This window comes from Marmota flaviventris, chromosome 4 (genome assembly GCF_047511675.1).
Source record: "Marmota flaviventris isolate mMarFla1 chromosome 4, mMarFla1.hap1, whole genome shotgun sequence".
NCBI lineage: Eukaryota > Metazoa > Chordata > Mammalia > Rodentia > Sciuridae > Marmota > Marmota flaviventris.
In genome coordinates this window covers 126,558,962-126,584,440 of record NC_092501.1, presented here as the reverse complement: position 1 = coordinate 126,584,440, position 25,479 = coordinate 126,558,962, and the positions used below count along the sequence as shown (strand labels likewise).

The window sequence follows — 25,479 nt, the reverse complement described above, 5'->3', positions numbered from 1 at the left end:
TCTGTATATAGAATAAACTTTTAAGTACAATCTCTATGAAAATTCTGTACCAGGGAATAGCCTTCCTGCAGTCCCAAGCAACAATTGATGTCCATAGATCTAAATATAATCACATGGGCAGAGAGTATAGCTCAGTGGTAGAGCACTGGCCTAACATGCAACCCTCAGAATAAAAAAATGTAATAAAATGAACAAAATATATATTTACACATTTGTCATCATAAATACTTTTTTGGTTGGTAAGTTTTCCGGTCATGTCATCATATTTACAATCTATGGCTTTAATGTCAGAATCTCAGTTCTTTAAAATTCTGTTGGTTCCCCCTGCCCAGTATTTCTAGTTTATTTATAACTATATAACAACAGTGTTTATAATCTAGGCCTGGCTCCAATAAGGTTAATGAACCACAATTTTCTAGGGAGATGATGGTGATCCAAGCTGTGTCATTGGCAAGTTGTCATCTATTGAATTCAAGAGGTTCTGGACAAACAATAGATATTTGAGTCCTTTGAAAATCATTAGCCAGCTTGTTCTGGTGCAGCACTTACTGTGGACCTGCCAGGTAGGCCCAACAGGGAAATACCAGAATACCCATCATGGTTTTTATTCTTGGGGAGCTTATTCTATGTAACTGGGCAGACAAGACTGATAATCATGAATCAAGTGCCAAACAATGTGTAGTTACTGTTAAAAGAGGGATCTGGGTCCCAGTGCCCTAATGCTTCACATGAGAAGTATCTGAGGATGAAATTTATACACAAAGGAGATGAAGCTTAGGCTGGGCCCTCAGTCATACTAAACAAGTGCTTTGCCAGCAATCTATTCCCCAGTCCTTTTTATTCTGAAACAGTGACTTGCTAAATTTTCCAGGCTGGCCTTCAATTTGCAGTCTTCCTGTCTCAGCCTCATGAGTACCTGGGATTACAGGCATGTCCATCAAACCCAGCATTACATTACTTTCTGACACTATAGATCTTCCTTCTGAGACTACATGAATATAATTCTTCTTATATAGTCCCTACCCAAGTCCTAGAATTTGTTGATTATTTAATTTATCATCATCATCATAATCATCATCATCACTGCTGAAGATTGAAAACAATGTCTTGCTCAGCCTAGGCAAGTACCCTACTGCTGAACCTTGGATGATGATCATAATAAAGATCAAATTTTAAAATGAACTGAGTATCGTCCAAACACAGAGGTGCATGCCTGTAATCCCAGCTATTAAGAAGGCCAAGACAGGAGAAAAGCAGGTTTAAGGCCAGATTTAGCAATTGAACAAGACCCTGTCTCAAAATAAATAAATGCAAATGATCTATGGATGTAGTTCAGTGATAGACCACTGCTGGGTTCAATTCTTAGTGCCACAATAAAAGGGAAAAAAAGTACTGTGTGTCTGTTGTGTGTAAGAACTTGTATTAGGAATATCATTCTTTAAAAACAATTGAACATGAAGAGTTGAACCTTTTGATTTGCTTGATTTTGTGGGGTTCTCTGAGTTAAGTGAATGGCAAGCCATTTCATAGAGCACTTCAGGCCTTTGTCAGGAAGAGCAGAAATACAATTTACTAAGACATCTCTTTTCAGTTACATCTTGTATTTTAGCTGAAAAAATTATATATTTTTTTTCACAGATTTATTTATTAAACTTAATATTTATCTTCAATGAAGGGAGGCAAAAATAACCAAGAGATTAAATTGCATGACAAGTGCAATAACTGGCATTAACCATGAAAAACCCACAAAAATATGAGCATATTTTAAAAATGAAAAAAATTTATGTAGTATTTGTTTACCCTTCAACTCCTGACCCTGAGTGAAGCTTGTTTTTGAGGGAGGGGTCAACTGTGCTGTAGGAGAGATCTTGGGGTTGGGTCAAGCCGAAATGAATGGCATCTAGAAAGCCTTTTTGAGAAACTTCTAGCTAAGGAGGAAAGATGATGACACAATCAGCAAAAAGCTAGATCAGAACCAGAAAGATTCCTCCAGTTGTGAGTTCAAATTCAATTTCCACAAGCTTCCTTGTAATTTCTGACAGTTCTTCTTATGCTCTGACTCTTTCAGAAGCTTTGAACTCAGGTAATAAAGACTAGGACTCACTGAAGGTCCAGATGATCGTTAGCCTTTTTTAAAATTAACAATAAAGTATTTCCAATTTAAGATATGTGCATTTTTTCCAGACTCAATGCCATTGCACAGTTATCAGAGTACAATATAGTGTAAATCTAAGTTTGATTTGCACTGGGAAACTAAAATATCATGTGATTGAACTTATTGCTTTATTTGTTTTATGCAGTGATTTGGAACCAAACATACAGAACATACAGAGACATGCCTGTATTTTACTTTTGCAAACTTTATAAAAACTTAGACTTGTGAATACATTATTAAGTCCCCACCAAATACTTCAGAAGAGGCCAGTGCAAGTGAGGATCCCTACATTTGAAGCTTTATTAGTTTCATGGTAGATCCACTTCAGGATGATTGTTGTAGGAACAAATTTGAAATTCTTAGTAAGGCCTAGTGAGAATATTTGGAAAAAAATTACTGACAATCATCTTTAGGAGGTGAGTACTTAGAAACAATAGGTGTCAGCTGTAGGTTTAAGTTCAATAAGAAAAGTCACTAATTTCTGTTTTTCAGTGTTTGGCTCTAGATCTTTTTCCCCTCTCAGCCTATAGACATCTTCCCTGCAACCTCATCTACTTTGAATGTCTCAATTGCCACACGTATGTAGATGATCCCCAAATCTAAATCTCTAGCTCAGTACCTCTCCTGAACTTTTGAATTGTATATCCCACCATCCTGGGATATGCCTAACTCAAGTAGAAACTCTCTTCCTTTGCAAATGACCTTACCTCCTGTGATCTGACCAAACCCTAGAGACTGAAGAACACAGTGCAGGCCCAGAATGTATGTATACTGGATGTTTAATATTGTGTTACAATATAATAATCACATCACTTACTAAATCTTCTTGGAGTTCATGCTGAATATTTCTAATACAACACTCTCTAGTGTTACCCCTTCCATCCAGGTTACTATGTTCTCTCATGTGGATAATTGCAATACTCTTAACTTATCTCTGTCTTCATCTCACCCCTTCTTACAATTCCTTGTTCACACTGTGGCCAAGAGATTAAATTGTGTGGCCTGAATGAGTTCTTTGGTAATGGAGCCCTGATCTAGAGCACTCGGCTGATCACTCTTCAAAGCCTTCACATTGTCCTGGGAATGAAGTTCTAAGTCTTCTACCCCTCTCTCATGGATCTGCACCAGGCTCAGTCCTACCTCTAGTCTTATTTCTTGGCTCTTTTCTGAAATAACCTCTGTTCTAAACACTCTGAGTATCTTTCAGTTACTCAAATTGCCCCAGATACTGGATTTCCAGAAATTTTCACCCATCAAATTTGATCAGACACCAGGTATACTGACTCTATCTCCTGAGTACTTTTTCTTTCATTTCCATTCTGGAAATGTTGCCATTCTGGCTTTCACCACGTCTCTCTCTGTGATAACCTCCTCAATGACTTCTTCTTGATCCCAGCTCCTTTCAATTCTTTTTCTACTCTGCCAGCAGAATGACATTGCAGCAACAAAAATTTTATTCTATTCTTTTCCTTAAACACAATAATGACATGTATTAACTTTTTGGACAGAAATAAATGCCTTTGCTGGTAAGGTCCTTCCTGCCCCACTAGATCTATAGTTTCATCTTTACCACTCCTTCATGTAACCCATTTGCCAAACTAACCTCACACAGTTCTCTAAACAACATGTATCTTTTTCTACCTCTTTTCTTCATGGAGCATCTTCTGTGGCCAGGCTTACCTTATTCCTCCGTTCATCTATCATCAGTCAGCTCAATGTCATTTTCACCCAGTTTCATTCAAACAACTACTTTTTGTCCCCCTGATATTGTCTATGTCACACATTCAATTTTCCAGGTGGACCGCACACTTCTAGGGTTGTTTATACATTTTTAGATTTTCTACAATAGTCACTGATTATTTTTATATTCTAATAAAATAAAAGGATTGTGAAGAGTCACCTATTGAAGGAGGCAGTGGTATATAGGTACATAAAAGCAAGGTGTAGAGGGATAAATTGGGCCACAAGATGGATGGTTTTGTATCTGTTTCAAACATCTGAGGGGCTTTCACGGAGAAGGGCCGAGATAGCCATATGATGGAAATCACATGGAAGGAGATTCCTTTGCTATAGGAAAGCTGAACAGAGTTGTTTGAAGAATCAATGGGCTGCTGGGTCAGGAAGAAATAAATGAATTAGGGGCTGGAATTGTGGCTCAGTGGTAGAGTGCTCATCTCGCATGCATGAGGTATCGGTTTCAATCCTCAGCACCATAAAAATTTAAAATAAAGATATTGTGTCCACCTAGAACTAAAAAATAAACATTTTTTTAAAAAGAAATAAATGAATCACCTCTGTGTCTGTTTAGAGACAGGATCATTCTCCCAGCTAGAAAAGAATTTTTGTTGAAATGCAGACTTCAACTTTGCCTGACCAGAGCAAATAGCCTGTGAGGTCCCAGTATTCTTTGCTTTTCACTACTCTTTTCTGGGATAAAGTAAGGGCTTCTCTGCACTTATACCCTAAACCAGATTGGCATAATATTATTCAGAGTATTCCAGTATAGCTAGAAGAGCATAAACCTTAGAATTAAGGCTTAGGCTTATCTTTTTATCTTTTGTCAGGAGTTTTTGATAGAACCCTTTTCCTTCTTCATGTTATTTTTTTTCCTCATCTCTTTTCTCATCAGGATTCCATTTCTGGTACAATACATAGAACACTGTAGTAGTAAATGGATTATTTTTCTGTTTCCTATGACACTTGTTCACTCTATCCTGTGTTAAATTTCTTGTTATTTTGGATGATCTACCCATTTAAAATGTGAGGTAAGTCTTGACTTTTTGTATAAACTCTGCAGCCTTATATCTACCTTTAGCAAGGATTTCATAGTGATTATTAAACTGAGTTAGATTGAGACAACAGACCATACTAATCCACTTTACAATCAGTAATCTACCAGAGGAATTAAGATAGATAAAACAAACAGAAAACCATGAACATGGAACCTTATTCTACTCTGACTTACATTAAAGTTGTTTCTAAAATGTGACAAGTACTGGCAAGTTACAGGGTGGGAAGATGGATAGTGCTACAGAGAATTTGGAACAACATCACAGGCTATTCTCCTATATCCTGAGTTAGCCTCAAGTGGTCCTCAGAACAATCTGACAGGCAGCCTTTCTGGGATGCAGGAAATATAGCAAACCCTAAGAATTCAGCCCATTATTAATGTTGGCCAGGAATGACACACAGTATGAATAAGTAAATACCAGAATTCACAAAGGAAGAATGTTTCTGTCTCTTTTATAATGGAATTGTCTGACAAAGGAAAAGAAAGAAGCAACCAGATTTCTTTTTTTTATTTTAATATTTATTTTTTAGTTGTGATTGGCACAATTCCTTTATTTCACTTATTTATTTTTATGTGGTGCTGAGGATCGAACCAAAGTCTTGCACATGCAAAGTGAGAGCTGTATTGCTGAGCCACAACCCCAGCCCAGCAACCAGATTTCTTAAAAGTAGTGGGAGAGGGGTTGGTTGCTCTTGACTTATAGGATTTTTTTCCCCTCTGTGGGTAGCAAAACTGCTCATCTGTCCCTTGGGCTTTATGACAAGTATCCCAGAGTATCTATTTGAGATCCATTGATCTGTATATCATCCAACTTCTCCGAGAAAAACTATATCCTGTTTGAAGTAAAAAAGAAAAAAAAAGTGCTCATCTTTTTAGAGGTAGAAAGAGGTGAGAGGGAGAGAATAGTGGAAATAGGCTAAAGGAAATGTGTTTGGATAGGGAGGGAGATATCTTGCAGCTTAGGAGCAAATTGGCCAATTGGCAAAGGAAGCTTTTCCTCAAAAATCAAATGGAAACCCTTGACTAATCTGCATCCAGCCTTGTTGGCTGGCCTTCTGCAGCAGCTGAGATGGGAGATGGTGACAATGCTATGCAGATCCTGGGTGGAGGAAAGGCATTCCCGTGGTGTGTCGTATCTGCATTAAATAACCACAAAATTTTCCTGTGCAACATCATTTAAATCACGTTGGATCATTCTAAGCTCAACCATATAAGATGTTAAAGAACAAGACCAAAGGGAATAGTGTAAAACTTCACCCAACCATTTTTCAAAAGGATTTATTCTTCACTTTTTTTAAATATTTTTTTTAGTTGTAGTTGGACACAATATCTTTATTCTATTTTTATGTGGTGCTGAAGATCGAACACAGCGCATTGCCCATGCTAGGCGAGCGCTCTAGCTCTGAGCCACAACCCCAGCCCCTGTTCACTTTTGATTAGGGTTGACTGTGAACATCAAAATCCACATTCAAAATCTAAATAGGGACTTCTGTGAGGAATAATAATAAAGAGGAGACAAAGAGACAAGGTGCAGAGGAAGGAAAGGTGGCAGAGTGGGTCCTTGTCCAAGCGGCCACATTTATTTATATCAATAGTTTACATTAGGTCATTAGTACCATAACCATATTATTGTTTAGAGTATCAGTAAGGTTGCTTATTGTGCAGTTACAATGTATAGTTACAAAATGTAATGTTAGGAGCTTTGTGTAGTTCTCGAGAAAGTCCACTGTCTGAAATTACTGTTAGGCAGATCCAGAGCACCTGAGCTTGGTGAAATATTGCAGTTATCAAGCCAGTTCATTTATTCCCAGGAGTTATGTGCCTAAGATTAATGTGAAAGCTGATAAGACTCTAGTATGGAGGGCATTACCATAGCAACCAGGCATCCTATGTCTTTGCACAGAAACTTTTCCAGACACCAAGAATGTCACAGCCATGAAATCATCAGGGACCCCAATCCCAAACGCAGAACTCCTACAAATTTCTTCAGATTTTCATTGAAGAACTGATTTTCTTACCTTTTTCACCACCAAGTTCAACAGACTGAGTTGTATCTCTCTGCTTCTGAGGTTAACACCTATTATCAGGATTTATAGTTGCTGAAACTTGCTTTAATAACTCACAAGGAATAGAATCCATCTTGTGCTCTCCCTTTTCACAGTTGGTTCAGTGACACAAATGGATGAAAAAACATGCTCTCTGCCAGTGAAATAAATAGAGTGGACTCAGAGACACCCTAGGAGGAATAGATTGAATGAGTTACCACTGCTACCTGTGCTCCCACCCGTGCACAACTAGATCAGATCAGAAGCAGAGCCTGCTCTGTGATACAGTATGGGCTGTAGTATCCTGGGGCTGAAGGAAACCTGCCTTCTGCAGGCTTTGTCTTTCATTTTAAGGACAAAATGCAATTCAGAATTTGTGTATTCACAATTTATAACATGTGACATTTGTTTGCTAATTATGGTAGCAACTTGTTGCACATTATGTATACAATGCTGCAGAAGAAGGTGTCCTTTATTTCCCAGTAGCATCTGACAAAAGGGCAGGAGTAAAGCTTGCAAACCTTGGTATCCAGAAGAAATGGCTTCCTGAGGACAAGCTGTGGCTTTGGGTTTCTTTAATAGTATGTATGAGAAGTTCTGTGTCAGACTCCTATCCCCAGTTTCATCTCAGCCCAAGGAGGGGCCTGGAACCTGTTAGGCCTTACAGTGTCCTGACTCTGTTGATAGATTCCATTCATTAAAATTCAGCAGCAGAGGCAAAGCCTCCTCCCTGCAGCCAGCTCCTCTCCCTGAGCAAACACTGTACCTCAAAGGCTGTGAAGACCACCATGTCCACAGCCAATTTCAACACTAGGTTCCTTCCCCCCCCAAAAAAAACTGGGCCCACACCATATGATGAACATACCCCTCTAGATAAGCAATGTGTTTATTTAGGCTCATACAGAAGCAAAAGAAGAAAAAACAGGATAGATAAGAAAATCATGTAGTGGACCTTGAACCTGAGCAGAGCCTATTCCACTAGCCTGGCTCTCCATGTAAGCCCATTGCTGTACCCATAAAGTACCCTTCCAGACTTTGGCCTTCCTTGAGGTTTCAGTTTGAATTTAGAAGTAGCTGTTTTACCAAAGTTTCCTTCCTTGTTGTTTTAGTCACCTTTTCCATCACGGTGACCAAAAGACCTGACAAGAACACCATATAGGAGAGAGAATTTATTTTGGTTCCTGGTTTCAGAGGTTCAGTCTGAGTTGGCTGACTACATAGCTTTGGGCTCAAGGTGAGGCAGAACATATGGCCAAAGGGCATGCAGAGGAAAGCAGCTTAGGACATGGCAACAAAGAAGCAGAGAAGAAAGCTCCACTCACCAGGGACAAAATCTAAACCCCAAAGACATGCCCCCAGTGACCTCTGTCTTCCAGCAACACCATACTTGCTTTTAGTGACCACCTAGTTAATTCACATCAGTTGATTAATCCACTGATCAGGTTATAACTCTCATAATCTAATCATTTCACTCTGGTGGTTCTTGCATTGTCTTATTCATGAGCTTTTGGGGGACACCTCATGTCTAAACCATGACACTTGTATTTTCCACATTCTTCATAATATCATTTAAAGAATGTTTTGAAAAAGCTGGTCCCAACAATTGAGTAAAAGAAGTGATGGCTTCAAAGAGTGTTATTTCCAATAGAATATTATAGACCTCACTACCTGTCAATCAGTGGACATCTGATGTGTCCTTTGATTTCTTTATGTATAAATATATATAGATGCATAGGCAAATTTTTAGATTTAAAATATAACTATATTTCAATGTAGATTAATACATGGAAGTTATAGATAAAAATTAACCTTAGATTCACTTGACTTTTGCTAACCAGTTGGCATCTGATTTTTTCATATAATTGGTAAATGTGCATAATAAGCTTGAAAGGGAGCTTAAAGAATGTAACTTTTCCTTTGTATATTTAAAGTATAATTTGAGGTGGGAGTAAAATAGAGTCAATTTCACTGAAGGCCTAGGACCTTCCATAAGTTTTAATATGCTAAGGTTTATGTGTTTGGAACTATAGTCTTATAGTCTACATTTGTGCAGATACATGGGAATCAACTTACCAAAAGAGATGAAAGATCTATATAATGAAAACTCCAGAACCCTAAAGAAAGAACTTAAAGAAGACCTTAGAAGATGGAAAGATCTACCTTGCTCTTGGATAGGCAGAATTAATATTATCAAAATGACCATACTACCAAAAGCACTACACAGATTTAATGCAATTCTGATCAAAATCCAATGGCATTCCTCATAGAAATAGAAAAAGCAATCATGAAATTCATCTGGAAAAGTAAGAGACCCAGAATATCTAAAGCAACTCTTAGCAGGAAGAGTGAAGCAGGTGGCATCACTATACCAGACCTGAAACTATACTACAGAGCAATAGTAACAAAAACAGCACCAAACCAGACTGGTAAACCAATGATACAGAATAGAGGACACAGAGACTAACCCCCCCAAACAACAATTATCTTATATTAGACAAAGTGGCTAAAAACAGCATTGGAGAAAAGATAGCATCTTCAACTAATGGTGCTGGGAAAACTGGAAATCCATATGCAAAAAAAAAATGAGATGAAATCTCTATCTCTCACCATGCACAAAACTCAACTCAAAGTGGATCATGATCCAGGAATTAAACCAGAGATTCTATGTCTAATAGAAGAAAAAGTAGTCCCTAATCTGCATCATGTGGGATTAGGCCCCAACTTCCTTAATAAAACTCCTAAAGCACAAAAATTAAAACCAAGAATCAATAAATGGGATGGAATCAAACTGAAAAGTTTCCTCTCAGCAAAAGAAACAATCTATAAGATGAATAGACAGCCTACACCCTGGGAGCAAATTTTTACCCCCCACACATCAGATAGAGCGCTAATCTCTAAGGTATATAAAGAACACAAAAAGCTAAACAGCAAAAAAAAAAAAAAAAAAAAAAAAAAAAAAAAAACCGAATAACCCAGTCAACAAATGGGACAAGGACCTGAAGAGACGCTTCTCAGAAGAGGATATACTATCAATCAACAAATATATGAAAAAATGTTCATCATCTCTTGCAATTAGAGAAATGCAAATCAAAACTACTCTATGACTTCATCTCACTCCAGTCAGAAAACAGCTATTATGAAGACAAACAACAACAAGTTTTGGCAAGGATGTGGGGGAAAAGATACACTCATACATTGTTGTTGGGACTGCAAATTGGTGCAGTCAATTTGGAAAGCAGTATGGAGATTCCTTGGAAATCTGGAAATGAAACCATCATTTGACCCAGCTCTCTTTCTCCTTGATTTATACCCAAAAGACTTAAAATCAGCACACTACAGGGACAAAACCGCATCAATGTTTATAGCAGCACAATTCACAATAGCTAAACTGTGGAGCCAACCTAGATGCCCTTCAGTGGATAAATGGATAAAAAAAGTGGCATATACACACAATGGAATTTTACTCAGCAATAAAAGAGAATAAAATCATGGCATTTGCAGATAAATGCATGGAGTTGGAGATGATAATGCTAAGTGAAGTTAGCCAATCCCAAAAAATCAACTGCCAAATATTTTCTCTGATATAAGGAGGCTGACTCATAGTGAGGTAGGGAGGGGGAGCTAGAGAAGGAATTGGTGAATTCTAGATAAGGCAGAAGGGTGGGAGGGTAAAGGAGGAGGAAGGGGATTAGCAAGGATGGTGGAATGTGATAGACATCATCATCCAAATTACATGTATAAAGACATGAATTGGTCATGTCAACATACTGTATATACAACCAGAGATACGAAAAATTGTGCTGTACACATGTAATGAGAATTGTAAAGCTTTCCGTTGCCATTTTTTTTAAATCAATGAAAAAAAAGTGCTCTCTCTGGCAACAACATTGTTTTAGCCCTTTCCTCACAAAGGTGAATTCTCTTGGTGTTTAGACTATCATGGCTCCAGAAGCAAGGGGTAGTGTAGGCTCCATGGCAGGGGCTGCAGGAGGCAGCTGGCTCCCCAGGCTTTTGCCCACAAACATACATCCAAGTCTCCAAATGCATACTTTCCCCACAGCATGGCCCCAAACACTAATCCTCCAGTGGTGGGAAAACTAATGTCCAAGACTGTTTCCTCTTCCTTCCTTCCTTCCTTCCTTCCTTCCTTCCTTCCTTCCTTCCTTCCTTCCTTTCCTCTTTCCTTCTTTCCTATCTACTATTCTCTAGGTGGTATAGAAAAATAAATCACTTTGATGAATCTGTGGCCTCTTTGGACCTTTATATTCTGCATTTCAATAACAAAAACAGACAGGAAGAAAGAAATACAGGATTAGGTGAGACAGAACTTTGATTATTTTCCAACCAATGATTAGTTGTGTAATAATGAACATGTCTATATCTTCTATGAGCTTTCCTTTCTTATAAAAAGGTGCCAAGGACATGCAATGGAGAAAAGATAGCCTCTTCAACAAATGGTGCTGGGAAAACTGGAAATCCATATGCAACAAAACGAAATAACACCCCCCCCTCTCTCAATATGCCCTAATCTTTATCATGTGGGATTAGGCCCCAACTTCTTAATAAGACTCCTATAGCACAAGAATTAAAATCATGTATCAATAAATGGGATGGACTCAAACTAAAATGTCTTCTCAGCAAAAAAAAAAAAAAAACAATCTGTAAGATGAATAGACAGCCTACATCTTGGAAGCAAATCTTTACCCTTCAAACATCAGATAGAACAGTAATCTCTAGGGTATGTAAAGAACTCAAAAAGCTAAACACCAAAAAAACAAGTAACCTGGTCAACAAATAGGCCAAGGACCCGAAGAGACACTTCTCAGAAAATGATATACTATCAATCAACAAATATATGAAAAAATGTTCATCATCACTAGCAATTAGAGAAATGCAAATCAAAACTACTCTATGACTTCATCTCACTCCAGTCAGAATGTCAACTATTATGCATACAAACAATAATAAGTGTTGTTGAGAATGTGGGGAAAAAGGTACACTAATACATTGCTGGCAGGACTGCAAATTGCTGCAGCGAATATGAAAAACAACAGTATGGAGATTTTTGAAAAATTGAGAATGAAACCACCATTTGCCCCAGCTATCCCTCTCCTTGGTCTATACCCAAAGGACTTAAAATCAGCATACTACAGGGATACAGCCACATCAATGTTTATAGCAGCACAATTCACAATAGCTAAATTGTGGAAACAACCTAGATGTCCTTCAGTAGATGAATGGATAAAGAAAATGTGGTATATATTTTAGAATAAAATCTTGTTTATTCAGCCTTAAACAAGAATGAAATTATGGCATTTGCTAGTAAATAGATGGAGCTGGACCATATCATAGTAAGTGAAATAAGCCAATTCCAAGGAACCAAAAGCTGAATGTTTTCTGATATGTGGATGCTAACCCACAATAAGGGAGTAGGGTAGGGAAGCACAGAGGAACTTTGGATTGAACAGAGGTGAGTGAGGTGAGGTAGGAAGGATAGTAGAATGAATCAGACATTATTACCATATGTGCATATATGATTACATGGCTTGTATAATTCTACATAATGTACAACCAGAAGAACGAGAAGTTATACTCCACTTATGTGTGATGTTCAAAATGCATTCTACTGTCATGTATAACTACTTAGAACAAATAAAAAAAATAAATTTAAAAAATTCTTTAAGTCAGAATCACAGCAAATAATCAGTTCCTAAAATAATCTAAATTATTTATTAATCTAAGTAATCTAAAATAATCTCTAAATTACATTTGTGATCTACTTCACAGTGTTACTGTGGCTCACTGTAAAGTCTCAATAAATACGAACTCTTAGAATTATGCTTTTTTCTTCCGTTGTTGTTTGTTGTTGTGCTGATGGTGGTTTGTGGTACTAATCATAGAACCCAAGAATGCTCTACTAGTAATACATTCCCATCTCCATTTTCCTTTTTACTTTTTTCTGGAACATGGACTCCTACTGACTCAGCCTCCTAAGTATAATTCGTTTTTTTGAAGAATATACTCTCTGTTTTTGAAGATATGGTAGAAAGAACATACATAATAATGAAAATATCCTCAAAATTTATTTTCCCATGTAGAACATATTTAGTTTCAACTTAAAATATTCACTATCCTAAACCAAATTTTATTCTCAGTGTCATATTCTATTCACTATTCCATAAGGTCCAGGATGAGCAAGTAGGAATATGTTATGAAATGGCAGTAAGAGTTCCATGTTCCAGCATATGCTGGAGTGTAACCTGTGTATGCCAATGCGATCTCTCAGATTAGGAGAATGAATTTAATATGAGTGAGCAATACAATATGACTACAGTACAAAGCACTTCTCAATTTAGGCTGTACTATTACAAAGCGGCATCCCCATTACAAAACAGAATGGGCCTCTTCTATAAGTAGCCAATCGGGCTATTCTTCAACTATCATTTGTTAATATTCATCTTCTATAGGATTATGTTAAGGCAGAATATATCCAAAGAGATGTGAGTAAGATGGTGAAAGTGCTTGAACTTAAGCCACATAAGTTATTAGAGAAGAACCGGGAATAATTAGCCAAGAGAAAACAGTGCTTGATTTGGACATGGCTAAATATTTCCAGCTCTTTGAAACTCAACCATAGCTACTTTGTCAAAAACATAAGTAGATATATTATTTATGATGTTTCATAATCTATTTTTTCTCTTAACTCATTCAATGAGTTCATACTATTGGTTATATGTATTTTTATAAATTCTTTTTTCCATATGTATTTATACTTGACTTTCATATTTTATTTGTGTCAATCTAGTGCCTACCCTAATGAAGAGTGCTATATTTTAAATTCAGATTCAAAGAATGCATGAACTTTCAGAGAGTTTGGAGTTCTTGAACTTATTTGCCTAAATTGTGATGTGTGTATTAGAAATTACATAGTTTATACCATATAATACACATTTTCCTTAATAACCTGGGATAAATAAACCATATTCCTGTGGTTGGCTAATTATTATATTTTATTTATTTGTTATTTCTTTTTATTCTGCAATTTTTGAGGGGTGTGTGTGTGTGTGTGTGTGTGTGTGTATTCTCACTGTGTGGATAGGTTAGAAAAAATATATATTTATGTAATTTTACTTTCATTTAATTGCTTTCTTTTGCATCTGTTTATGATTTAGCCTTGTTTTGTTTTGACTTAGGTGGGATATAATTATATACAGGTTTGAACTGTTTTGATCTTACATTTGCTTGTTTGTTTCTATATTGGTTTTTGTCCTTAATCCCACTTCTTTAGTTTCTCTCCACCCCAATACCAAATTTTCATGCTCCCTCTCTCCTCTTTTGTCTTTTAATTACTTTTAGTTAATTTTTTTTGGTAATTCATTCTTTATAGTCAACATCAGCTACCTATCTCCTGATTCTCTTTTGTTTACTTAACATATTTCAAACTTTTCTTGCCTTCCTACCCTATTTTCTCTTTACTTAAGAAATTTCAACTGTCTAATAGAATTAGATAGTTAATGTAATTCATACCCCATTCATGTTGTTGTGATTATTGATAGAATACACGACATAGTAGACACCTGCTGTTTAATTCTTGATTGAGTTCATGATTTTTTATTTTTGGTATTGATGATACTGATGCTCACCTCAACATTCCTATATAGGTGGCAATTATTGCTATAGATGTCAAAGTGGACAGCAGACACTGTACAACTGTTGTTAACAGTAGTGCTATTCCTGGCTCCCACTTCCTGTAAGAGGGACTGGAAAGTGATCGGGACATTTCAAGATCATAGAGTCGAGATCTCACTGTGGAGCAATACTCACAACTCTGCCAAGTAAGTAACAGCAAATCTCACTCCACACATGATGATCTAGCCCTACCTGAGCCTTCACATTACTTCAAGGGCAGAGAATTGGGGAAACAAAACTCTCAAACCAAAAAACAAAACCCAAAAACAAAAAAAACAGGTCTCAAGGAGGAACAATCAGAGGGGCATCTCAGGTTGCACATTGGATATCTACTCATAAAGCAAAAAAGATAACTATCCACAAGAGGACTTAAAAGAGGAAGGAGAATCTATCTAAACTGATGCACAAGTCCAACCAAGACCTCAGAAAACATGAGGAAATAGGCCAAGAAATCTCCTCCAAAATTCAGAATCTCCCAACAAAGGATCCCACAGATATGGAAGTAGATGAAATTTCAAAGGTTATAAAAATGATTATTAAAAATGTTAAACTAAAAGAAGATCTAACCAATGAATGAAGAAAGCTAATATTGGAGATCAAAGACCACTTCAATAAAGAAATAGAAATATTGAAAAGAAACCAGTCAGAACTCATGAAAATGAAAGACACAAATCACACATCACAATAGCTCAACTGTGGAACCAACCTAGATGCCCTTAAATGGATGAATGGATTTTAAAAAAATGTGACATATATACACAATGGAATATTACTCAGCAATAAAGGAGAATAAATCATGGCATTTGAAGGTAAATGGATGGAGTTAGAGAAGATAATGCTAAGTGAAGTTAGCCAATCCAAAAAAAAACAAATGCCAAATGTTTCTTTTGATATAAGGAGGCTGATTCATAATGGGATAGGGAGAGGGAGCATGGGAGGAATAAAGGAACTCTAGATTGGCCAGAGAGGGTGGGAAAAGAAGGGAGGGGGCGTGGGATTATAAATGATGGTGGAATGTGATGATCATTATTATACAAAGTACATGTATGTGCAAAAACTTTGTATAAAACCAGAGATGTAGAAAATTGTGCTGTATGTGTATAATAAGAATTGTAATGCATTCCGCAGTCATATATTAAAAAACAACAACAAAAAAAAACATCACCAACAGATTAGATTTCATAGAAAACTTGAGTCCTTGAGGACAGAACTTCAACTTCAGGCCTCCAAGACAGGGTAAAGTCTCTCAGATGGGGGTGTTCTGGCGGCCAGCATGGAGGTGGCAGGACCAGCTGGAGCTGGGGGAGTCACTAACTCTGAGGGAGAAGTCACCCAATCAGAGGGCTGAAAGTCCAGGGAGGGAGCAGAGGCCCCACAGGGGGGACTGAGACCCTGGTGGCAAGTTTCTAGTCAAAGTCCAGGCCAGGCCTCTACCTTTAAGGCAGAGTGCCAAGGGGGCAGGAACCCTGCACTCCCCGGAATTCTGAATGCTTTGGTCATAATTGACCCCTGCAAAGCTCCAGGACATTCAGCTGGAAGGTGGATGGTCATAGAGCGGTTTTTGGAGCACAGCTGAGGGCTCTCTGAAGCTCTAGCAATGTTTTCGTGGTTTAGAGGTCTAGCCTTCAAACTGAGCTGGGAATATGAAGTCATTAAAAGTATGGCTTCAACAGACATGTATTTGAATGCACAAATACAAGACTTAACACTGAACTTGGAGGCTAAGGAGCAAGAGCTGTACGAGAGTATTAACGAAAAGGAAATGCTGATAGCTCAGTTAGAATATCTGTACAATGAACACCGGGAAGCCACAAAGCACATGAATTGGATAATAGATGAGCTATCAAAACAGCAAAATGAAGGAGATGGTCTAATCAAAAAGTTGAAACAAGATCTGGATGATGAAAAAGAGAGAGTTCATCAACTTGAGGAGGATAAAATGGACATGACTAAAGAGTTGCACGTACAGAAAGAAAAGTTAACTGAGAGTGCACTGAGCCTCTGTGATTTGCATTTAACCAAGCAGAAGCTTGAAGTTAAAGTCAAAGATTTAGTAGGTCAGCTACGTCAGTCACAAAAAAGTAGTTTAAACATCCAGCAGGAAAACCTGGAACTTAAGGAATACATTAGCCAAAAGGAAGAGGAACTATGTAGAGTTCGGAACGAGTTAAGACATGCTGTTAATGAAGACTCTCATTTTAAGGATGACTTGCTTAAAGAAGGGGAAGTCGAAATTACAAACTTGAAGCAAAATCTTGCAGAAGTAGAACAGCTCAATGAAAATTTAAAGAAAGTTGCTTTTGATCTGAAAATGGAAAATGACAAGTTGATTTCAGCATGTGAAGATGTAAGGCATCAGTTGGAAGAATCTATTGCTGGTAACAACCAAATTTCTCTAGAAAAAGACACTATTATGGAGACGCTGAAAAGAGAGAAAGAACAGATACAAGTAGAACTGTGTCAGGCCAAAAAGAGACTGTTGGAAGAGGCAAACAATTACAGGCAGACTATTCAGGAACTCTCAAATGTATGTAATTGGAATACCTCTGCCTTACAGCTAGAACAGGAGCGTGTAGTGCAACTCAGTCAAGAGAAAGACTTTGAAATAGCAGGACTCAAGAAGAATATTGAGCAAATGGCTACTGATCAAAAAGAAACTAAGGAAATATTGACATCTTGTTTAGAAGAACAGAAGCAATTGATGCAACTTATAAATGAGAAAGAAGTTTTTATTGGCCAACTCAAACAAGAAAGTTCAGCACTGCAAAAGGATTTAGATAAGTGTTCTCAGGCCTTAAATCAAAATGAAACTTTAAGGCAGACCATAGAGGCAAAAGACAGAAGTCTTAGCTCCACGAAAGAAGAAAACAGACATCTGCAAGAAGAATTGGAAAGACTTAGGGAACAGCGGAATCGAGTTGGAGCTGTGGCTGAGCCTCAAACCCTCGATAGTATCACAGAACTAGAATCTGAGGTATCTCAACTGAATGTCATCAAGAATCCTCTGGAAGAGGAAGTTACACATCATCAAAAGGTCAGTGACAATCAAAACCAGAGTCAAATGCAACTACTTCAGTCTCTACAGGAGCAGAAGGAGGAAATGGATAAATTTAAATACCAGTATGAGCAGATGAAGGCTGCACATACCCAACTGTTTTTTAAAAAAGACAAGGAAATTAAGAATTTGCAGAAAACCATGGAACAAATAAAAGCCCAGGGGCATGAAGAGAGACAGGACATTCAAACAGAGAATGCTGATAGTTTTCCAGAAACAAAAGTGAAAAGCCTTAATATAGAAAATGGGAGTGAAAACCATGCCATATGTAAAGCCAAAATGGAAAAATTTGTGAAAAGAATCAAAGAACGAATACTTGAGATTCAACTTTGTAATTCAAAGAATGTATCTTTAACCAAACAGATCGATCAGCTGTCTAAAGATGAGGTTGAGAAACTCACTCAAATTATCCAGCAGAAAGACGTGGAAAGACGAGCTCTTTGTGCTAGAATGTCTCCAGTTTCATATACTTAGGATGTCCTTGACCTCCAGCAGCAACTCCAGACCTTCAGTATGGAAAGAGAACAAGGATTATTTGTTAGTATCCATTTAACTATTTCAATTGGCTACAAAGTCACTTCAGGTTAAATTCAATTTTCTAGGTATTAAATATAGCCATTTTGAGTGGGAAGATCCAAAAGTGTCCCCAACATACCCTTGAGACCAGATGAGCAAACTAGGCTTAATAGTTCTTTATCAGGACTTTTTGTTCAACACTGTCCAACTACTAAAACAAAATTACACTTGGAGAGCCCAAATATGAAATTTAGTGGTTCAATTCTAAGATTCTCTTTATCAAAATTCTTTAATCAAAACCTATCCATTTAACTATTTCAATTGGCTACAAAGTCACTTCAGGTTAAATTCAATTTTCTAGGTGTTAAATATGTCCATAAGGAAAATTGTTTCTACACGTTAAGTGTGAGTCAAACCAAAAGTCTTAATACATCAATCATTTCCAATGGAAAAGTTAATTTGTAAGAATGTATCATTAAAATCTGGACTGTTTATCTAAACGCTTCTCTGGGTTATCAAAAAGAGTATTTAAAATTAATCTTTTTTTATTTTTGTAAATTAAGATAAAAGATGAATCAAGAGTTTCCAGCTTGAGCTGGGTGAAAGTCGGAGAGGAGAGAAAGCAGATTATGTGGCAGTTGCTTCTCTGACACCCGTAGTTTCTAGAACCATTAAGAACATTTTTATTAAAATTAATTTAGTATGAAACAAATTTTAAATATAAATTATATTATAATTAAATATAAATTAATATTATTACCTTTAATTTAAATTTATTTTAATAATTAATTTTATGATAGTTTTATTACATTTAAGTTAACTTTATTTTTTTGATGTAGCACTTAAAATTTTATTTGTATTGCTTTTTAATTTAATAAAATTAATTTATATTAAATTATAACATAATTTATATTTAAAATTTATTAAATTTTATTTAAATTAATTTAATAAAATGTAAAGAAATGAATTTAAATAAAATTTAATATAAATCTGATTAATTAATATTCATTACATAATTTAATATAAATTTTCATACAATTAATTTTAATGAAAGTGTTCTTAGTGGTTTTGGAAGCTCCAGGTATCAGAAAGATATTTGTTGTATGATCTGCTTTTTTCTCTTCTCCGATTTCACCTAGCTTGGGCTGGTAACTTTTGATTTATCTTTTTTCTTAATTTACAAAAATCAAAAAGGGAAGACAAAATACCTGGTAGCTATAAATATATACCATCTTTTCTTCCTTTTTATCTCTTTTTTAAAAATTTTCTTTCAGTTTCAACTTTTTGGTTTTTTACACACGATAATTAAAATACCTAACAAAGAAAAGAAGGCAAGAGCACTAAAAGCTGCAAGAGAAAACCATCGGGTCTCATTTAGGAGCAAGCCATAAAGGCTAACTTCTGGCTTCTGAACTCAGATCCTAAAGAAGAACAAGGCCCAGAATGAGATATTCAAAGAAAGCTCTTAAAGAAAAATTTTGTCAGTCAAGATTTCTAAATCCAGCAAAGCTCTTTCAAAATCGATGTAGAAAAAAATTGCTTTACATGACATGGATAAGCTAAAAGAATTTATGATCACTGAAGAAGCACTACAAAGAATACTCAAAGATAAACTGCACAAAGATATACCCCAAAATAACTCCCAAAGCTCCTAAATAGATGATGACCATGAGAAGAGCAACCAACTAAATGAAAATTAAGACAGAATTAAATGTAGTAAACTAACCAAATATCAGAAAATTACAAATGCATATTCATAATAACCCTGAATGCATCTGGCCTCAACTCCTCAGTTAAAAGACACAGATTAATGGATTGGATCAAAAAACAAAATTCAACTAAATGTTGTTTGCAAGAACCCCTATCACCAGCAGACAGGTCATCCAAGTATAAAATTAATAAGGATTTTTCTGACTTTAATACTATAAATCAAATGTACCTAATAGACATCTACACACTATTTCACCCACAAACAGCTGAAATGAATTTACCTTTTTCCAGAAGCTCATGGAATCTTTTCCATTATTGATCATATTTTAAAATGAGTACAGCTTGCAAGACGGTATTTATTGAGCTCTGCATATAAAATGTGTTCATGAATTTGATGTGCTTTGACAGAAACATGTGTTTTTCCAATAGCAAACAAGTATAAAAATAAATAAAAGTGTTGCTACAACTGCAGTTCCTAGAACCCATTATTTAAAATCCATTTTTTATTAAAATGTGAATCTATATTTTCAGAAACATGGGTTAATTATAAACCAAAATTTTTCTTGCTATATTTCATGATATTCCCTGTAAAGTATATTTTTAATTTGTTACATTTATGTTCCTCTCAAGAGTGCTATAAAGCTACATCACATTTTTCCTTAGAAATAAAATCATATACTTTCAAAGGCTTTTGATGACTATTATTGTGGAACCAAAAAGGTAAAAGGTTATAACTTTCAAATGTCATTTTCTAATTATAGTGAGCAAATCAGAAAGTGATTTCTCTGTATATTACTGGTAGAATCTCTATGAGGGCTTTCAGTAGTACTTCCTTCACCATCTATTTTTGAAATGCACACAATCTTCTGAAAACCAATGTGGGACTACAACTTAAATATTCTTGTGTATAGCCATGACAGTGACTGGTACAGAGTTAGCACACAATCAATTATTAGAGAAGCATGGAAAGAAATACATGGAAAAGATGACTAATTTATATTAAGCACCATTGATCTATTCCCTCTTTTAAAGAAAATATTCTGGGGCTATGAATAAGTGCAGTTCAATGCAACTTAGGTAACAAAGGTTGGCCTTTCTTTAGGCACTAGTCCAGAAGTTTTGACTTTTGAAGATCTCAGTAGAATATTAAGACCTATTTTCAGTTTTAGAAATCATTAGATTATTTAATTGGCATTCAGCAAATTTAGTTTTTCAGTGCACAGACTGAGTTACTTCCACATCCTTTGTGGTAGTACAAGAAGCATGGTCCTCTCTTGGAAAGCATGCTTCATTCTTTGTTTTGGGCAGTAACTCGGAAAACAGTCTGTCTCAGCAGGTCAGTGTTACAGAATTGTTTTATATAATGGTTACATGTACATGTATCTTTGGGAATCTTTCTTGACCCAGAGAGGCATTGCCTTTCTGACCTTTTCCTGCCATATCTCCTAGTGATATGTATCTGTAGAGCCAACTTGGACCAAGATGATCTAGGCGTGTGCCTATGTGGTAACCCTTGGCAATGTCTCTATTATTTTTATCACTTACCCCTGTTAGTAAATATTCCCTGTTAGAGAAATCTCAGAGATGGAAGTTCGTTTTGAATCTTTAAGGTTTTCAGGAGTACCCACTAAGACTGCAAGTCCCTGGGCAGTGTAATACCCAATGGTGTGCAGATAAGCCAGCTCCTCACCGGCCAGTAGGGAGTGTTAACAATGCCGATTTCCTGGGGATAAGCATTTCCTCCAAGGCTGATGACCAGCTACCAAAAGTTGAAAGTTTGCTTGTAAAATTCCTGAATATTGAGCAGTTATCTCTCACAAGCTGGTACCGTTTGGCTCCCGCATGCCACTGGCTTAATTCTTTATCAACCAACTGCCTGAGGAGAATGATGACAGTTACCTAAGAGCGAGGATTTTGAGAAACAAGGCAATGGAATGTGAATAGGAAGAGAGAGGTGAAAGAAAAGGGAAGGGAAGGGAGGACTGAGAACACAGACTAGATGGTGTCATGCTGTCTCTGGGAAATGTAGTTGCCTAGAGTTGTACCAGTTGCAGGTGTGCAGGGCCCTTCTTGAACTGGGAGCTTGGTTTGAGCCAAGAATTGGAGAGAAGTCTGTCCTCAAGTGAGATGATGCCCCTAGGTTCATGTGTAGGGGCCTCCTTTCTTATATCCATTGTATTTCAGAACAAAGAAAACCTGCCACTTGATATTGCATTCTTTCCAGAAGTAATGCTTCCATTGATAATAAGATTATCTGAAATTGTCAAATACAACTAAAATTAAATCAGTAACCACCTCCTTAAGACAAGCAAATCAGCAAGTTTGTGATTTTAGGGAAACTGTATCTTCATTAACCTTTTGGGCCATACAAGGAGACTGACATCCCTAAAAACTAAGTAAATTGTGGGGTTTATAGACTTTTAAATTAAGGTTAAAAATAGAAATATCAACTTTCACTCTCTAGGAAAGGCCTAACCTTGAGAAATTTCTTTTCAAATCATCAGCGGGAATATTTTAGCTCTCTTCTCTCATGACAAGCTTTAAGATCATTATGCTGAATGTTACCATATCCTCAGCACATATTGTTGAGCAATATGATAAATAAGGCAATCTTAGAAAAAATATTTAAGGCAATTTTCCTTATATAAGGAAAGTAAATTAACTCAGGAATATACCTACTATAAATTGAGGTGTCAAATGCCATGAATAGGTTCATATTCAATAGCTCTACAATTTTTACAATGCTGAACTTATTTGGTGCATAATATGTATAGTCAACACATCACAATGACTATAGAAAGAAACTATCTTATTATGTTTACAAACATAATTATGATTTTTATTCATAAGCAGTATAGCATATTGTTTAAGAGCATGAAATTCGGAGTAGTCATACCAGGTTTCAAATCCCTTTTGAACATTGTATGGGATCTTTGACAAATGAATTATTATTTCAAAACCTCATTTTCTTTACTTTTTTTAAAAGAGAGAACTTTTTAATATTTTTTTTAGTTTCTTCTTTATTTTATTTTTATGTGGTGCTGAGGATCCAACCCAGTGCCCCACACATGCCAGGAGAGCACATTACCGCTTGAGCCACATCCCCAGTCCTCAAAACCTCATTTTCTAATCATAATATAAAGATAATATAAGAAAAATATATGATAAATGCCTGACACAGAGTGAATCCTCAGTAAACAATAAAAATTAGAAACATAGGATTTAGGTAATATTGGGCTACAGAATACTTTAATGCTCACATGGAAACAAAGCAAATTAAAATGAAACAGTGTTACCTAAATACCCAACGTTAAATCATGACCCGATGAGTTATATAATTCATCATCTATCCTAGTGTTAAAATGAAAGCTTTGTTTGTAATCCTGTTTGGAGAAAGTTTTGTCAAGCCCAAAAATGGAATTGAAAAAATGGCCTTTGCCTAAACTTGTCAACTTGAAGGAAAGCAGGAAATCAATGATAGGACAATTGTCAGCATAGGATTATAGTGTTTAAGCCTATTCTAAAGACAAATTAGAAGACTAAAAAACACACAGCAAAACATACATCATTGAGCCTGAGTCCTGAGAACAGTAAAGAGCAAGTCAAATTTGGTGCTGTGTTTCTTCACTTTTCTTGTTTAGTTTTTTGCCTTCATTTGCTTTAGGATTTGAAGGCACTGGGTAGCCCTAGAAATTGATGTGTGGTGGCACAAGAATTTGGAAGATTAGTTAAAAGTCTGTACAGAGGCCACCTAGGCATCTTGGCTTTCTCCTCTACCTTGTGCTCCTGGACAGCAGCACTCCCCTACCATACAAAAGGCAGGAACTATAATGGAGACTCCTACAGCTTATGATAGGCCAGGAGTGAGACCATACAAGGAAGAGATGAAATTAAAGTCTACCCCTTTCCTTATTTGGATCCAAGGAAGCTGCCATCTCTGTGTGTGTGTGTGTGTGTGTGTGTGTGTGTGTGTGTGTATGTATACATATATACACTTCTTGGCAGGAAATTAGCAAAAGTCTTTTTGGACAGTACCATGCCCAAGACAAGAATATATTTTTTTAAAGGAGAAGAAAAGTAAAATATATTGCAATGGAATTGAAATTATGATAGAGGGTTTGGGGATCATAGAAAGCAGCTCAGTTTGGTTAGATACTCTAGGAGGGCTGTACAGGAAAGCTGAAGAAAAGGCGGAAGATTAATCTTGTATCATATTATCAAGGTCATGAGATTTTTTCCTGAAGGCAGTGGAAAATTAAGCAACCCTTTAATTACCTTTTATCACTGTGAGGGAATAATTTTTATTTATCTTTCTATCTGTGTCCACAGAGAGCATACAGAAAACTAAATAATTAGTGAGAGAAAATTCATTCATTAAATGGCAATACATACAGGTTGCTGGACATTCTAAGTAGAGTTCCCATCAATTATTTTGAAAAACATAGTTTAAATATGATGTAAACACATTCTTTGAGATTAAGTCATCTGGCTATTTCCAGATACAGGGCAAAAGCTTTAGAAAGATGGAGCAGAAAGTAACCATTTTTTAAATTTCCTCTTTTCTGTTTTGATTTAAATAGAATATCTTCTTATTTTATTTTATTTTCTGGTTGAATGCAAAGTATGTTCACAACAATTCATGTCTTCATACGCGTACTTTGGATAACGATGACCATCGAGTTCTTTCCCTAAAACTTTACAAAGACTTGCCTATTCACCAGCCCTACCCTAGTGCAAAAATGCCACTTTTTTTTTACAAGTAATTTTAAATATTAATGGGTAACTTCTTACATGATGGATGGAATCAAAACAAACAGAAAAAAAAGAACTTTGAAATATAGGGGTGGTACATATAGTTGAAAAACATTTCACAAAAGGACAATTGATATTCTCAGAGAGGTAAGAAAATATATTAAAAATCAAAAACTGAAAATGGGTAATATTTTAATGTAGGAAATCTTCAAAGAACAAGGTAGATCTCTAGAAAATTAAAAAGTGATAGAAGGTTAAGAAAAGTCGACATAAGGTATTGGATATTAGAGAACACTTCCAAAACCCAAAGAAAGTTAAAATAGAGAAAAAGAAGATGGGGAAGTTGTATCTAATATGAACTCTAGGAAGAGAACAAGAGGGCAGAAAAGCACACAAAAAGTAATTTTAGAAAATTTCATGAAACAACAGGTATTAGTGTAACAAATGGGAAAGCATATCCACCTGAAATTTTAGAGCCTCATAGATAATGAAGCAATGATGAAATCTTCAAAGTTGGAGGCAGTGGAAAACAGGTCATATAAAATGTGCTAGAAAATTCCATACTATCATCTCTCAAATCCTAATGGGAGTAATATGGGAGTACTGGGGTTGTAGCTCAGTGGTAGTTCACTTGCCTTGCATGCGTGAGGCACTGGGTTTGAATCTCAGCACCACATAAAGATAAATAAATAAAGATATTGTGTCCATTTACAACTAAAAATATATTTAAGAAAGAAAGAAAGAAATCCTAAAAGGTGAAGCCCTT

General features: G+C 36.1%; 1 pseudogene; it reads left to right on the top strand.

Annotated features, from left to right (window-relative positions):
* Window positions 1–16,355: 16,355 nt before the first annotated feature.
* Window positions 16,356–18,209, top strand: LOC139705514 (thyroid receptor-interacting protein 11 pseudogene; annotated as a pseudogene).
* The last annotated feature ends 7,270 nt before the right edge of the window (window positions 18,210–25,479 follow it).